At 45.9% G+C, this 14,539-nt stretch overlaps 1 pseudogene; it reads right to left on the bottom strand.

Annotated features, from left to right (window-relative positions):
• Positions 1-9,121: 9,121 nt before the first annotated feature.
• On the bottom strand, positions 9,122-11,567 carry LOC141026222 (uncharacterized; annotated as a pseudogene).
• Between the last annotated feature and the right edge of the window lie 2,972 nt (positions 11,568-14,539).

Below are 14,539 nucleotides of genomic sequence, written 5' to 3'. Positions count from 1 at the left end.
ACGGTAGCGACGTAAACAGTGAGACTGGAGAAGAACCCGAAGGCAAGCCGACGGACACACAACCCCACAGTCGTAACGATCGATGCATCGCGGAGTCGTGAATGGAGTGGAAACCGATGAGGTTGCTCAAGCAGGCGGTAGCCCTTTGTGTCGGTTGTCGATGTAGCCGATAGCATAGGTGGTGTAGCCGTAGTCGAGGTAGCTGTGCGAAGAACGCCGTGGCCAGTGTCGGGGGTCGCCGGTGTCGAGGTAGTCGCCGTGGAGCCGCGGAAGAAGAGTAGCGGCGGCGTCGGCCTAAGGAGGCGGCGGCGGCGGCTAGAGAAGGAGCGCGGCGGCGGTGCTCGAAATAGGCGATAATGAACCCAATAGCGTGACGAAGACCGGTGCGGAAGGTGACGTTCCCGCGCCAAGGGAGGCGGCGCGGCGCATATCACGTGGAAGTCAACACGCGTGAACGGCGGTGGACCACGGGCTGCAGCGTTACGGCCCGAAGGAGCCACGCATTGGCGGCGGGCAGGTCGGGGCGACGGCGGGGAAGACCTCAAGGCGGTTGCAAGGATCGCGTGCCACGCTCGCTACGGCCCGACGGGGCGACACAGCGGCAGCGCAAGGGTCGGTGCAGCCTCGGGGACGGCCTGGAGCGGACGGCCTCGGTGCGGTTGACCGCGGGCCGCGACACTACAGCCCGAAGGGGCGACGCTACGGTCCAAAGGAACGACGCAGCTGCAACCCGTTGCTCGATCGGGAAGAGACGCGTTGTACTTGACAACGTCCATGAAAATAAATCACGTGCACTCTGATTTTTAAAGTAATATGTGGGTGATACGTCTCCAACGTATCTATAATTTTTGATTGCTCCATGCTATATTATATTCTGTTTTTGACATTATTGGGCTTTACTATACACTTTTATATTACTTTTGGGACTAACCTATTAACCGGAGGCCCAGCCCAGAATTGCTGTTTTTGCCTATTTCAGAGTTTCGCAGAAAAAGAATATCAAACGGAATGAAACCTTCGGGAACGTGATTTTCGGAACGAACGTGATCCAGAGGACTTGGACCCTACGTCAAGACATCAACCAGGAGGGCACAAGTAGGGGGCGCGCCTACCCCCCTAGGCGCGCCCTCCACCCTCGTGGGCCCCCTGTTGCTCCACCGACGTACTTCTTCCTCCTATATATACCTACGTACCCCCAAACTACCAGATACGGAGCCAAAAACCTAATTCCACCGCCGCAACCTTCTGTACCCGTGAGATCCCATCTTGGGGCCTGTTCCGGAGCTCCGCCGGAGGGGGCATCGATCACGGAGGGCTTCTACATCAACACCATAGCCTCTCCGATGAAGTGTGAGTAGTTTACCTCAGACCTTCGAGTCCATAGTTATTAGCTAGATGGCTTCTTCTCTCTTTTTGGATCTCAATACAATGTTCTCCCCCTCTCTCGTGGAGATCTATTTGATGTAATCTTCTTTTGCGGTGTGTTTGTTGAGACCGATGAATTGTGGGTTTATGATCAAGTTTATCTATGGACAATATTTGAATCTTCTAAATTCTTTTATGTATGATTGGTTATCTTTGCAAGTCTCTTCGAATTATCAGTTTGGTTTGGCCTACTAGATTGATCTTTCTTGCAATAGGAGAAGTGATTAGCTTTGGGTTCAATCTTGCGGTGTCATTTCCCAGTGACAGTAGGGGTAGCAAGGCACGTATTGTATTGTTGCCATCGAGGATAACAAGATGGGGTTTATATCATATTGCATGAGTTTATCCCTCTACATCATGTCATCTTGCTTAAAGCGTTACTCTGTTCTTATGAACTTAATACTCTAGATGCATGCTGGATAGCGGTCGACGTGTGGAGTAATAGTAGTAGATGCAGGCAGGAGTCGGTCTACTTGTCTCGGACGTGATGCCTATATACATGATCATACCTAGATATTCTCATAACTATGCTCAATTCTGTCAATTGCTCAACAGTAATTTGTTCACCCACCATAATACTTATGCTCTTGAGAGAAGCCACTAGTGAAACCTATGGCCCCCGGGTCTATTTTCCATCATATTAATCTTCCAACACTTAGTTATTTTTGTTGCTTTCTATTTTACTTTGCATCTTTATCATAAAAATACCAAAGATATTATCCTATCATATCTATCAGATCTCACTCTCGTAAGTGACCCTGAAGGGATTGAAAACCCCTTATCGCGTTGGTTGCGAGGATTTATTTGTTTGTGTAGGTGCGAGGGACTCGTGCGTGGCCTCCTACTGGATTGATACCTTGGTTCTCAAAAACTGAGGGAAATACTTACGCTACTTTGCTGCATCACCCTTTCCTCTTCAAGGGAAAACCAACGCAGTGCTCAAGAGGTAGCACCCACCCACGGCTGTATATTCCTATGTATCATTGAGTTACTGCCATCTTATTACAAAAAGCCCTATATTAATTAGTAATCGTGATGCCCATGCGGTCGACCAGGATTACGGCATCGCGTGCACTACAAGAAATATGTCAACTTATGACCACCACTATTGGTCATTGAATGGTCATAGTTTTCCTTTTGTGACCTTTTGCCCAAAAACAGATGGTCAAAAGCTGGCCGTCGTAAACTGTAATTAACGACCTTTCTTCTGGAATGGTCGTAGACATTTATGACCAAAAAAGGTCGCAGATTTAACGACTAATTATTTTGGTCACTAGCAATCCGCCCACACCACATCAGATCCACCGTGGCAAGCTGACGTGACAAAATTACGACCAAATGAAAAGGTCGTAAAATAGAATCAGCCCGGTCCATTTCGGCCGTCTAAATGGGCCAAGCCCAATAATTCAGCCCATTTATTTTTTTTCTCTTTGTTTTGCTCATCTGCATGGGCCTGGCCCAATAATTTGGCCTTTTATTTTCTAGGAATTGAGCCTTTTTCTGATGATTTTTTTTGGGCCATAGCCTTTTTATTCTAGTTCTAATTTGGGCCTTGGCCTTTTTATTTTCTTGGATGCAGCCTTTTACCAACTTTTTTTTACAGTCAACTCTTTTTTAGGCCCAAGCCTTTTTAGTCAATTTGGTGCTAGGAGGGAAATTTTGGTGGGGTGGGAGGGAAATTTTCACCAGTTTTTAGAGGTTTGGAGGCAGAAAAATCAGGGTTTTTTTTGTAAACTTTGTAGAAATCATGGTTAAAATCATAGCGAATAGCTAAAGAAAACACCTGTATTGCAAGTTTAGTATTTTTGCTAGTTGGTAGGCCACATTTGATGATGTTACGCGGAGGTCTCCCAATTTTTTATTTTTTTTGAAGTTTTTACGATGTTTTCAAAAACCGGCCGATTTCGTCGCGGCGGCCGTCCGTGGCTAGGGTTTGAGTCATGCCAATCTGTTGTCGATTCTTTGATGAAATGCCTACCTATGAAGCTAAAAATGATTTTTGGCAAAAATAACGGGCAAGCTATGGAGGACCCGCAGTTCAAATTCTAGCCGTTCCAGCTGCATCGGCCGAAGGTGGTCTGAATGGCCGGGAGTAGCTACGAGGGTCGGAAATGCATGCTTTTTGGCGACCGTCCATAAAATAGGGTCTACTTTGAGATAGACATGGAATGGCGCCGTTTGGGGTGACCCTCCTTGTAGCCGCTTCACGAAAAACGCATGTCTTTAGCATTCAAAAAATGAAAAACGGTTTTTTTGTTAAACAAGTTGGAACCTCGCTTTGGCAACATTGTTTGCCATCACAAGACGGAGGCATGCGCCAAATTTGGGCATATTATCGAAAACTATTCAACGGATGCGGCCATATCATTGCTAGTTTGGCTTGAAAGCCATGAATCTTCGTTCATGGTAGGTTGTTTTTTAGAACACTTTTTCAAGAAAACACCGGTATTGCAAGTTTAGTATTTTTGCTAGTAGGTAGGCCACATTTGATGATGTTACGCGGAGGTCTCCCTTTTTTGATTTTTTTTGATTTTTTACGATGTTTTCAAAAACTGGCCGATTTCGTCGCGGCGGCCGTCCGTGGCTAGGATTTGAGTCGTGCCAATCTGTTGTCGATTCTTTGATGAAATGCCTACCTGTGAAGCTAAAAATGATTTTTGGCAAAAATAACGGGCAAGCTATGGAGGACCCGCAGTTCAAATTCCAGCCGTTCCAGCTGAATCGGCCGAAGGTGGTCTGAATGGCCGGGAGTAGCTACGAGGGTCGGAAATGCATGCTGTTTGGCGACCGTCCGTAAAACAGGGTCTACTTTGAGATATACATGGAATGGCGCCGTTTGGGGTGACCCTCCTTGTAGCCGCTTCACGAAAAACGCATGTCTTTAGCATTCAAAAAATGGAAAACGGTTTTTTTTGTTAAACAAGTTGGAACCTCGCTTTGGCAACATTGTTTGCCATCACAAGACGGAGGCATGCGCAAATTTGGGCATATTATCAAAAACTATTCAACGGATGCGGCCATATCATTGCTAGTTTGGCTTGAAAGCCATGAATCTTCGTTCATGGTAGGTCGTTTTTTAGAACACTTTTTCAAGAAAACACCGGTATTGCAAGTTTAGTATTTTTGCTAGTTGGTAGGCCACATTTGATGATGTTACGCGGAGGTCTCCCATTTTTTTGATTTTTTTTGAATTTTTTACGATGTTTTCAAAAACCGGCCGATTTCGTTGTGGCGGCCGTCCGTGGCTAGGGTTTGAGTCATGTTTTTAGCATTCAAAAAATGAAACTTATATTGTTTCATACACGAGCATGCACAAAAACCCATAGTTTTATCTTTCATCCATGAGCATGCATAAAAAATTTCAATTCCCATCAATTACCAAACTGAATATTCATAATTAAGAAATTGACATGTTTAGATGGCACTGTCATACAACATTCATGAGCATGCACAAAATTAAACCTGACATACTTAACATTGACATGTTGAGATTACACTAACAAGCTTAAACCTAACATGCTTAACATTGCCACTTCATTTCTTAACATCTTCACTCCTCCTTCTTCTCCTTCATCAACCTGATGCGCTCAGAGTGGCGAATGCCAACGCGGATGTACTCCTCTACCACAATTGGCATGGTCCTGTCGCCAAGCTGTGGGATTGCAGGCGCCACCACCATCACGAGGTCATTTTCAGGCACCACCATTGCGAGGTCATCATTAGGCACCACAATCGCGAGGTCATCGTCATCCACCACCATAGCAGGGTCGTCGTCCGCCACCACCATAGCAGGGTCGTCGTCGGCAACCACCATAGCAAGGTCATCATCTGCCACCACCATAGCAGGGTCGTCGTTAGCCAGAATAGGCTGCTCCTCGTCATCCCCGCTCTGCTCCTCATCATCCCCGCTGCTGCTCCCATTGCCTGGCCAAATGCAACAAAATGTGAACATGGTGTTGTCGTCGTGCAGGTAGAGGAAGCCAAAAGGACAGGAAGAAGAGAGGCAGAGAGCTTACTGGCATCGTCGTCGTGCTGGTAGTACATGCGGCACATGGTGTTGTCGAACATCTTCACGGTGAACATGGCGTCGCCGTCGTAGCGGAAGACAAGGAGGTGCCCGAGCTGTAGCTCATGGGCGCGGGCGAACTGCTCCCAGCCGGGCCCTAGGTACATGTGGCCTTCACCATCGAACACCACCAACACGTCCCACATCCTGCGAAGCCCGCTGCTGGCCTCCCGCAGCTTCACTTTGTGGGGCTCATGGCCGGCGAGCATCTTCGCAAACTTGTTAGGCAGCCTCTGCAGCGAGGGTCAAGCAGTGGTTAATTGTGCCAATCAAGCACTAGACAGCAGAGCGATGATAATTAAAGAGATGAGTTATGATAAATATACCTGCCTACTGCAAGATTTCTCAATTACGATCTCGAAGAACTCAAAACCTTCCAAGCCAGCCATCTCACTTATCTGAAAAGCAGCATTGTAATTAAACAACAAGTTACCATAAACAAGACTGGACATAAATAGGAAACAAGCACTTCAAAACAGTAGAATAATTACTACATGTGTTTGCCAGGGCCTCAATTTGGAATACTACTATAAATGGCAATGGCCTCAATTTGCTCCTACTATATCTTGGCAAAGGGGCAATGAGTAGAAGTGGCAAAAACATCATCAGACTTGAGCAACACCACCATCAACAGGTGACCACCACAGAAATCAACCACACAGACATCAACAGCAGATGGCAAAAAGAAGGACATTTCTGATGGCAAAAACATCAACAACACTGTGTTATTACTCATCATCAGGTAACCACAACAAGAATAACAACAGCAACACTCCTCATCAGTTACTTACTCTACTAGTCATGCCAAATCAGATAACAACAGCAATACTCCTCTCCTCTGCTATTACTCATCATCAGGTAACCACAACAAGAATAACAACAGTAACATCATAGTAATCTAACAGCAGTCTGGCAACAGCAACAGCATGTTCAGTTAATTGTTGTCAGCAGTCTGGCAACAGCAACAACATGTTCACCACAGAATTTAACAGCAACAGCAGTCTACCACACTGTCTACCACAGAATTCAGGTAATTACAACTGAGCAGAGGCGCTGGGAAGGAGAAGGGGAGGCCGTCGCCGTCACCTGAAATAGCACAAAATTTGTATTAACAAACACCCTAATCCAATCCTAATCAAAATCTAATCCAATCTAGGCGGCGGCAAGAACCCTAATCTAATCATAACAGTAGATACGAAGAGGAAGAGGAAGCAGATTCATACCTCCGGAGAGTCGGCGATGGAGAGAGAGGAAGGAGACGGCGGCGGTGGGAGAGGAAGGAGTCGGCAGCGGCGGAGAGGAGGATCGGGTCGAGTGGAGAGGAGGAGCGGGTCGAGTGGAGAGGAGGAGTGGAGAGGGGGAGTGGGGAAAAGAGTGGAGAGGAGGAGGAGCGGGCCCAATTGTCAGCGAGTGGTTTGATATATTGAAAAGGGTGGGCATAGAGTACAAAAACAACAACCTCTTCCTAGCCTAGTGGTAGAAGCCAAGTGAAATAAGCGCACGGTCGTGGGTTTGAGCCCCCGCTCGCGCATATTTTTTGGCCGCGCGCCAATATTTTCTGGGGAGTGGGTCGAGTGGGTAGAATAGCAAAATGGCCCACTTGTCAGCGAGTGGGTCGAGTGGCCCACTTGTCAGTGAGCTATGTGTTAAATACTTGCCTTGTTTAATGATTTGAAAAGATATGGCATAGAGTAGAAGACCAGTAGCCTCTTCCTAGCCCAGTGGTAGAAACACAGTGAAACGAGCGCACGGTCGTGGGTTCGAGTCCCTGCTTGCGCATATATTTTTGCTCACAGTGAAATGATGCAAAATTCAGTTACATTCTGTCCAAAACAGCTCTGACCAAAACATCTTCAGTTCAAAAAGCCTTGAACTAAATAGTTCTGAAACTTGAACAAAATAGATCACCAAAACTACTAAATGATCACAAAAACAACATCTTCTAGCAACATTTTGCATTACAAGACAACATTTTGACAACATTACAAGACAACATTACAAGACAAAATAGTTTTGCAATCATTTGACAACATTTTGACAACAATAATTCTGACCAAAACTACTAGAGCATGTTCACCAAAACTAAGAAAAACAACTCTGAAAACAGTTCACCACTACTTCATGATCTTAATGATCACCAAAACTTCATGATCACCAAAACTTGTAGATCAGGATCACATCAACCATCATCTTGTATCTTCAAAACTTGTAGATCGGGATCAGAACACCAAAACTTCATTTTGCCTCTTCATTTTGTATCTTCAACCATCACCTGCCTCTCTATCCACATGCATTTTGGTACCTGGAGAGAATTGTAGTACAAAAAATGCATCAGGATCACATCAACAAAAACTACCAATCAAAACAAGGATCACCAAGGAGACCAAATTTACCTTCATGTCCATTCGCTACTCATCGTCGTCGATACGAAAACAAGGAACTCTATGCCCACTCCTGTTTTCCACATCATCACTACAATATTGCAGTATAGTATGATCAGTCCTGTTTTCCTCATCCTCGCTCTCATGTCCATCCTCTACCACCTTTCTTCTTTTCTTGATGCCTTCAACTGTTGCAGCATCAACGATCACACGTTCCCGGTCCCTTCGCACTCTGCTTTGCACCAGAACTTCCATAGAGTCATCATCAGCTTGCAATGGAACTTCTGTAGAGTCATCATCTTGGTATGTTAGTCCACCATCACCGGGGCCCTTTTCCACTTCAGTTTCAGTCACACTCCACAAGTGTCTGTGCTCAAAGTTTTGCACAACTCGCCATTTTCCGTGCAAAAGAGTGTCTGGCAGATAAAACACCATTGTTTCTTGTGTTGTTAGAATAAAGGGATCACTCTTATACCAGCACCTTGCAGTGTTGATGCTTTTGAAGTGGCGATCATATTTGACAAAAGAGTCTCTCTTCTTCTTGCTACCAAGCTCAAACAAGTCACAGTGAAATAAGACAACCGAGCGATGGATGCCTCCACTAGAGTTGTACTGCAACTCTACGATGCTTCTCAACTGACCATAGAAGTCAATGATCTCACGATCATGTGACCCCTCAGTGACGATTCCACTATTCAGTGTCTTCCTTTTTTCCTCGCGGTCAACGATGTGGTACCGGACACCGTCAGCAATGCATGCTGAATACACTCTCACTCGCTTATCCGGTAAGCATGCCAAAGCAAATAGATCATCACTGACCTTCTTCTCCTCATGCAACTTTCCAATCTGCACAAATAAACCATTTAGCAAACAATGGTATTTAACAATTGGTGAATAACACGGAAAACATCAAACATGTGGCTAAGGATCCCACATGATTCTTAAACCAATTAGCAAACCCTTGGCAACCCTTTTATCAACATTGATCTTGCTTTCTTCCTGATTTAACTCTTCCTTGCATTTCCTGCAATGCAAACAAAACATGTGAATTAAAACATTAGGCTGGTGCCAACCCAAGCAAAAAATATATAATGAGTGCACAAGATATAACGTACTCGATATATGGTAGAACCTCGGCGCAATTGCTGAGCACATACCAAACCATCTTGTCATACTCATCACTAGCCTCCAAGTATTGTGAGGCTCCAAGAAAGTTCACACCATGGTTGAAAACAGAGACATCACCACTTTACGAATCAGGCCGCTCTCTATTTCTGCCCGGCCGGTTCCATCTTGTTTCCACATCGCCAAAGTATCTAGAGCAAAAAGTCAAGCACTCGTCAACGACATATGCTTCAGCAATAGAACCTTCAGGTCTTGCCGTGTTTCGCACATAACGCTTACAAGTAAGCAGCCTTCTTTCGATTGGGTACATCCAACCGTATTGCACAGGGCCTCTAAGCATTGCCTGTTTTGGTAAGTGCACCGCCAAATGGACCATCACGGTGAAGAAAGCTGGAGGGAAAATCTTCTCGAGCTTGCAAAGAATAATTGGGATTTCTTTTTCAAGTCTTTCTAGGACAGTTAACTTGAGTGTTTTGCAGCACAGTTCTCTAAAGAAATTTCCCAGCTCAGCAACCGCTTCATATATATCCTTGTCCATGATTCCTCGGAGGCCCGCCGGTAAAATCCTTTGGAGGAGGATGTGACAATCATGGGTTTTCAGTACTGAAAGCTTGAATCCATCAGAAGTAACACACTTTGCTAGGTTAGCAGCATAACCATCTGGAAATTTCACCGCTCTTAGTAATTCACAGAATGCAAGCTTTTGTTCTTTACTCATTGTATACCATGCTCGTGGCATTTCAAATGAATCTTCATCTTCATTGTGTTGTAGATGCAAATCTTCTCTTATGCCCATGTCCTCCAAATCAAGCCTAGAACTAACCGTGTCCTTTGTCTTCCCTTCAATGTTCAGAAACGTCCCTAGCAGATTCTCGCATATGTTTTTCTCAATGTGCATTACATCGAGATTATGCCTTAATTTCAGATCAGCCCAGTATGGCAGGTCCCACAAACAAGACCTCCGGTCCCAACATTGACCTTCCTCACGCTTTCTTTTCTTCGCAAGCTTTCCTGGTCTCACATCTTTCACCTTTTCAAGTTGCTGCTCCAGCTCTTCTTTAGTGAATTCAGCTGGCTTGTCACGGGTTTCATTCTTACAATTAAAATCTTTGCTTCTTCGCCAGCGATGGTTTCGGGGAAGAAAGCGGCGGTGCCCAATATAGCAGATCTTGCTCCTTATTCTCTTTGAGCAAGGGTCTTTGTCACAATGGACACAGGCCTTATAACCCGCTGTGATCCTCCCAGACAGAGTGTGCAGAGCCGGGAAATCATGGATGGACCATATGATTGCAGCACGTAGATTGAACTTTTCTTCTGGACTCAAGGCATCGTATGTAGGTACACCAGTCCAGAGCTGGAGTAGTTCTTCTACGAGGGGCTCCATAAAGACATCAAAATCCTTTCCTGGAGACTCTGGACCCGGGATAAGCAATGACATCATGAAGTTGGACCGATCCATGCATACCCATGGTGGCAGGTTGTACGGCACCACAAAAACTGGCCACATGCTATAAGACGTGCTCATGTTCCCAAACGGATTAAACCCATCTGTGGCAATGCCAAGTTTTATGTTCCTTGGATTCTGCAGCAAAATCTAAATGTATACGGTCAAACTCTTTCCATGCCTCTCCGTCCGCTGGATGGCTCGGCTCATTATCCACAGGTTGCCGCTTCAGCTGTTGCCACTGTACCTCACGCGATGATTTCTTCGAGATGAACATCCGCTGCAGCCTTGGTATCAACGGAAAGTGCCTCAGTACCTTCTCCAGTATTGACTTCTTCCCATCAGCATCTTTCCACCTAGAGGCATTGCATTTTGGACAGTTGTCATGCTTTGCTAAATCCTTCCGAAACAAGACGCAGTTATTTGGGCACACATGTATTGACACATAACCTAACCCCAGCCTACGGATTATGCTCAATGCTTCATCATAAGATCTAGGAACACAACTATCAGGGAATTGCAAGCTCAAAAGGCGGAGTATTGCGTTGAATGCAGCATTGCTAATCCGGTAGAAAGACTTGATGTGGAGTAACTTCACGGTGAAGGTAAATCTTGAAAATTTACCCCCTTCATGAGCTGCGCGCTTCGCCTCCTCTAACACCTCAGCAAACAACGACTTCTGTCCATCAGCACGATCTTCAACATCGTACAAATCCTTTAATAGGTTAGGAATCCTATCATCTTCATGCCCATCCTCTTCCTCCAAACCAGCATTATCTCGCAAAACCTTTTCCATGAAATCAATGCCAGCATCACCACCACCCATCATATGAGGGGCCTCTGTATCAGCTTCAAAATGTTGAGGTTGTCTGTCTAAAGGTTCCCCATGATATATCCACCTATCATATGTGTTGGACATCCCATTAAGAAGCAGATGATCTTCCACTCTTCCTTGAGCCATTCTTGAACGGTTGAGGCATTCGCAGCATGGGCAAAGAATGTGAGCATCGTTGGCAAAATTTGCTCGAACAAATGCCATGAAATCATCAACTCCTTTCATATGTTCTTTCGAAAACTTTCTAACTCCTTTTCTAATCCAGCTTCTGTCCATCTGCCAAAGACAACAAATTTTTGCAACTTAGCAAATCAATCTAAGTGCATCAAGATTAATTAATGAAAATGGATGGCAGTAATGGCACCCAACTTTATATGCTAACTCCCTAACCACAACATTCAGCTATTTCCAATTTCTCACTACTTTAGTCCAGTTCACATGGTTTAGTGATTTCACATGGGAGCAATAAAAAGTAGTTCATAGGAATTACAGATTTCACATGGGAGAAAAGAAAAGCTAACAAAAACCTTCTGGTTCACAAAAAACAAAGGTGATTTACAAAGAACTACTGTGGTTAAACCACCAACAATAACAACATATGCTGCCACAAAGAACTATTGTGGTTAAACCACCAACAATAACAGCACTGCAAATTTACATGAATGACATTTCCAAGATTGCATCAAATCTACATCAATGAGATTTTTCCTAGTTTCCATCAAGTCTACATCAATATTGATGTTCTTTAACAGATTTGAGGCTGAAATTTCAGAGGTGTAACATCAAATCTACATCAACTCCCTTCATATTTTCCAAGTTTACATCAAATCTACATAAACCTTAGGCTGGAACTTCAGAGGTGCAGATTGATTATTCATACAACCACACACACACACACATTATGACATCCACAAAACTAGTTACATTGCCCAATGCTCAAAAATTCAGATCACACAAATTCAGTTTAGGAGCAAAGTTCAAAGTTCTGGACAGTCCAAAGTTCCATACCTATGATCATATCAGACAAATTAAGTCCTATCAGTTCTCAACACAAACATTTCCTAGGATTCAAACAAAGTTCTCCCCTGCCCCTCAGCTAGTGTTGTAACAAGATCAGCATGAGAGGAGAGGGGTGCATACTGGGAGGTGTGTTCATCCCCTGCCCCTCAGCTAGTAAGATAATAAAACTCAAATTATCTCTCTCTCTTTCTCCCCTGCCCCTCAGCAGCAGGCGCAACACAGGCTAGTGTTCATCAGCAGGCGCAACACAGGAAAATCTAAGGCGTGGGGGAGAGGAGAGGGGGGAAGGAGAGGGGTGCATACGTGGGCGAGGTCTGCTTGCGGCGGCGGTGACCCCCCCCCCCCCATGCTCGGCGGCGGCGAGTCCCCCATGCGTGGGCGAGGCAAGCGGCGAGGTCGCCGTTCATGTCATGGGCGAGGCGAGCGGCGAGGTCGCCGTTCCTGTTGTGGTCGAGGCGAGCGGCCCCGGCAACACCACCGCCGGTCGCCGCCCCCGCCCCTGACGGTTGCTTCCGCTGCCGGCCCACGCCCCCGCGCCCGCCGTCGCCCGCCACCACCTGGTCGGAAGACCTAGAAAAACGCCCGCCGCCACCTGGTCGGAAGACCTAGAAAAACGCTAAGTGTTGCTCTGTTCGATGCCACCTGGTCGGAAGGTCCCACTTGTCAATGATACGAGAGAGCCGTAGTTTTATATAATGTATAGGCAAATTCCCATACATGAGCAACTATCCCTCTCTAGCTCAGCGGTAGCGAGCGAGCGAATCAAGCACGAGGTCGTGGGTTCGAGTCCCGCTTGGGCGAATTAAGCTCTCGGGCGCCTGTCAAATGGGTCCCGCCTGTCAGTGTGTGCCCCGCCTGTCTGCTGAATATTAACATTTAAGCGAAAATGACACCTAGACAATGACACATAAGCGAGGCTGCTGAGGTGGCTGCCTAATCATCCTAATGCATTCAAAATAAAGGGTAGTGACCATTTATATTGGTCGTTATCAGCTAGGCATGAGGCAGTGGACAGTGCTACTAGCCTTACGACCATTTCCTTTAATGAAATTATGACCTTTCTGACCAAAATGGTCGTTATGGTTTAGGGTTTGGAGCCCCCAGACAGCTTTTGACCAATTGGTCTAAAATGGTCATAAATTTATGACCAATTCTTCCAGGGTCACTGACAGAAGGTCATAAGTTGACATATTTCTTGTAGTGGTGCCACCATGTCCCAAAAATTCACGTCAATTTCCCCTCTATATATTGGGAGTTGGGCTATTCTACTGATGCCCGCCAACAATTTATTGGAGAAATGTTGGATGTTTGAACTCGTTTTTTGGCCCAAATTCCCCCAATACATAGAATTGGGATGGCAAAGGAAAGTTGTTTGAGATGATCTAAGATATTTGTTGAACTCCATACTTTATATATCCTTGTCCTGGGATATTTAAGAATATTGAATTATACACACACACACACACACACACACACATATATATATATACACTATGATTTCGTTTCCATTGTTGTTGTTTAATTTTTATTTGTTACTACTTTAGTTCTTTGTGTTGGGAAACGTAGTAATTTCAAAAAAATTCCTACGCACACACAGGATCATGGTGATGCATAGCAACGAGAGGGAGAGTGTTGTCCACGTACCAACGTAGACCGAAAGCGGAAGCGTTAGCACAACGCGGTTGATGTAGTCGTATGTCTTCACGATCCGACCGATCCAAGTACCGAACGTACGGCACCTCCGAGTTCAGCACACGTTCAGCTCGATGACGTCCCGCGAACTCCGATCAGGTAGAGCTTCACGGGAGAGTTCCGTCAGCACGACGGCGTGGTGACGGTGATGATGTTGCTACCGACGCAGGGCTTCGCCTAAGCACCGCTACGATATGACCGAGGTGGAATATGGTGGAGGGGGCACCGCACACGGCTGGAATAGATCAACAGATCAACTTGTGTGTCTAGAGGTGCCCCCCTGCCCCCATATATAAAGGACCAGGGGAAGGAGGCGGCCGGCCAGGAGGAGGGCGCGCTAGGGAGGAGTCCTACTCTCACCAGGAGTAGGACTCCCTCTTTTCCTAGTTGGAGTAGGAGGAGGAAAGGACGGGAAGGAGAGAGGGGGAAGGAAAGGGGGCGCCGCCTCCCTCCTTGTCCAATTCGGACTAGAGGGGGAGGGGGCGCACGGCCAGCCCTAGCCGCCCCTCCTCTTCTCCACTAAGGCCCATCTTGGCCCATTAAACTCCCCG

Source organism: Aegilops tauschii, chromosome 6, assembly GCF_002575655.3.
Source record: "Aegilops tauschii subsp. strangulata cultivar AL8/78 chromosome 6, Aet v6.0, whole genome shotgun sequence".
NCBI classification, from domain to species: domain Eukaryota; kingdom Viridiplantae; phylum Streptophyta; class Magnoliopsida; order Poales; family Poaceae; genus Aegilops; species Aegilops tauschii.
The sequence above is the reverse complement of the archived record's forward strand: the minus strand, read 5'-3'. Positions and strand labels throughout refer to the sequence as shown.